This window comes from Cherax quadricarinatus, unplaced genomic scaffold (assembly GCF_038502225.1).
Source record: "Cherax quadricarinatus isolate ZL_2023a unplaced genomic scaffold, ASM3850222v1 Contig1856, whole genome shotgun sequence".
Classification (NCBI taxonomy): domain Eukaryota; kingdom Metazoa; phylum Arthropoda; class Malacostraca; order Decapoda; family Parastacidae; genus Cherax; species Cherax quadricarinatus.
In genome coordinates, this window is record NW_027196882.1 from 52,643 (window position 1) to 56,184 (window position 3,542).

Consider the following 3,542-nt stretch of genomic DNA (forward strand, 5'->3'; position numbering starts at 1 on the left):
GGGTTTCCCTGTCATATTTCTTTGTTGTGGACTGGTTTCCCTGTCATATTTCATCGTTCTGGACAGGTTTTCTTGTCATATTTCATTGTTGTGGACGGGTTTCCGTGCCAAATTTCATCATTCTGGACGGGTTTTCTTGTCGTATTTCGTCGTTCTTGAGGGGTTTCCCTGTCATATTTCATTGTTCTGGACGGATTTCACTGTCATATTTCATCGTTCTGGACGGGTTTTACTGTCATATTTCATTGTTCTGGACGGATTTCCCTGTCATATTTCATTATTCTGGACGAGTTTCTCTATCATGTTTCATTGTTCTGGACGGGTTTCTCTGTCATATTTCATTGTTCTGGACGGGTTTCCCTGTCATGTTTCATTCTTCTGCACGGATTTCCCTGTCATATTTCATCGTTCTGGAGGGGTTTCCCTGTCATATTCCATTGTTCTGGACAGATTTCACTGTCATATTTCATATTTCTGGACGGGTTTCCCTGTCATCTTTTATTGTTCTGGACGGGTTTCTCTGTCATATTTCATTGATCTGGACAGATTTCACTCTCATATTTCATTTTTCAGGACGGGTTTCCCTCCCATATTTCAGTGTTCTGGACAGGTTTCCCTCTCATTTTATATTGTTCTTGACGGGTTTCTCTGTCAAATTTCATTGTTCTGGACGGGGTTCCCTTCCATATTTCAGTGTTCTGGACGGGTTTCCCAGTCATTTTTTATTGTTCTAGACGGGTTTCCCTGTCATGATTCATTGTTCTCTACGGGTTTCCATGTCATATTTCATTGTTCTGGACGGCTTTCCCTGTCATATTTCATTGTTCTGGACAGGATTCCCTGTCATATTTCATTGTTCTGGAGGGGTTTCCCTGTCATATTTCATTGTTCTGGGCGTGTTTCCCTGTCATATTTCATTGCTCTTAAAGGGTTTCCCTGTTATATTTCATGGTTCTAGATGGGTTTCGATGTCATATTTCATTGTTCTGGACGGCTTTCCCTGTCATATTTCATTGTTCTGGACGGGTTTCCCTGTCATATTTCATTGTTCTGGACGGGTTTCCCTTTCATATTTCATTGTTCTGGACGGGTTTCCCTGTCATATTTCATTGTTCTGGACGGGTTCCCTTGTCATATTTCATTGTTCTGGACGGGTTTCCCTGTCATATTTCATTGTTCTGGACAGGTTTCCCTGTCATATTTCATTGTTCTGGACGGTTTTCCCTGTCATATTTCATTGTTCTGGACGGGTTTCCCTGTCATATTTCATTGTTCTGGACGGGTTTCCCTGTCATATTTCATTGTTCTGGACGGTTTCCCTGTCATATTTCATTGTTCTGGACGTGTTTCCCTGTCATATTTCATTGTTCTGGACGGTTTCCTTATCATATTTCATTGTTCTGGACGGTTTCTCTGTCATATTTCATTGTTCTGGAATGGTTTCCCTGTCATATTTCATTGTTCTGGACGGGTTTCCCTGTCATATTTTATTGTTCTGGACGGGTTTCCCTGTCATATTTCATTGTTCTGGACGGGTTTCCCTGTCATATTTCATTGTTCTGGACGGGTTTCCCTGTCATATTTCTTTGTTCTGGACGGGTTTCCCTGTCATATTTCATTGTTCTGGACGGGTTTCCTTCTCATATTTCATTGTTCTGGACGGGTTTCCTTCTCATATTTCATTGTTCTGGACTGGTTTCCCTGTCATATTTCATTGTTCTGGACGGGTTTCTTTCTCATATTTCATTGTTCTCGACGGGTTTCAATGTCATATTTTATTCTTCTGGACGGGTTTCCCTGTCATATTTCATTGCTCTGGTGGGGTTTCCTTCTGATATTACATTGTTATGGACGGGTTTCCTTCTCATATTTTATTGTTCCGGACGGGTTTCCTTCTCATATTCCATTGTTGTGGACGAGTTTCCCTGTCATATTTCATTGTTCTGGACGGGTTTCCCTGTCATATTTCATTGTTCTGGACGGGTTTCCCTGTCATATTTCATTGTTCTGGACGGGTTTCACTCTCATATTTCATTGTTCTGGACGGGTTTCCCTGTCACATTTCATTGTTCTGGACGGGTTTCTCTGTCATATTTCATTGTTCTGGACGGATTTCCCTCTCATATTTCATTCTTCTGGACGGGTTTCCCTCTCATACTTCATTGTTCTGGACTGGTTTCCCTGTCATATTTCATTGTTCTGGACCGGTTTCCCTGTAATTTTTCATTGTTGTGGACGGGTTTCCCTGTCATATTTCATTGTTCTGGACGGGTTTCCTTCTCATATTTCATTGTTCTGGACGGGTTTCCCTGTCATATTTCATTGTTCTGGACGGGTTTCCCTGCCATATTTCGTTGTTCCGGACGGGTTTCCTTCGCGTATTTCATTGCTCTGGACTGGTTTCCTCCTCATATTTCATTGTTATGGACGGGTTTCACTGTTATATTTAATTGTTTTGGACGGGTTTACCTGTCATATTTCATTGTTTGGACGGGTTTTCCTCTCATATTTCATTGTTCTGGAGACCTTTCCCTGTCATATTTCATTGTTCGGGACGGGTTTCCATGTCGTATTTCATTGTTCTTGACGGGTTTCCCTGTCATATTTCATGTTCTGGACGGATTTCCCTGTCATATTTCATTGTTCTGGACGGGTTTCCCTCTTATATTTCATTGTTCTTGATGAGTTTCCTTCTCATATTTCATTGTTCTGGACGGGTTTCCTTCTCATATTTCATTGTTATGGACGGGTTTCCCTCTCATATTTCATTGTTCTGGACGGGTTTCCTTCTCATATTTCGTTGTTCTGGACGGGTTTCCCTATCATATTTCATAATTCTGGACGGGTTTCATTCTCATATTTCATTGTTCTGGGCGGGTTTCCTTCTCATATTTCATTGTTCTGGACGGGTTTCCTTCTCATATTTCAATGTTCTGGACGGGTTTCCTTCTAATATTTCATTGTTCTTTATGGGTTTCGTTCTCATATTTCCTTGTTCTGGACGGGTTTCCTTCTCATATTTCCTTGTTCTGGACGGGTTTCCTTCTCATATTTCATTGTTCTGGACGGGTTTCCTTCTCATATTTCATTGTTCTGGACGGGTTTCCCTATCATATTTCATTGTTCTGGACGGATTTCCCTGTCATATATCATAGTTCTGGAAGGGTTTCCTTCTCATATTTCATTGTTATGGAGACCTTTCCCTGCCATATTTCATTGTTTCATATCGCATGGTTCTGGACTGGTTTCCCTGTCATATTTCATTGTTCTGGACGGCTTTCAATGTCATATTTCATTGTTCTTGACGGGTTTCCCTGTCATATTTCATGTTCTGGACGGGTTTCCCTCTTATATTTCATTGTTCTTGATGAGTTTCCTTCTCATATTTCATTGTTCTGGACGGGTTTCCCTGTCATATTTCATTCTTATGGACGGGTTTTCCTCTCATATTTCATTGTTCTGGACTTTTTTCCTTCTCATATTTCATTGTTATGGACGGGTTTCCCTCTCATATTTCATTGTTCTGGACTGGTTTCCTTCTC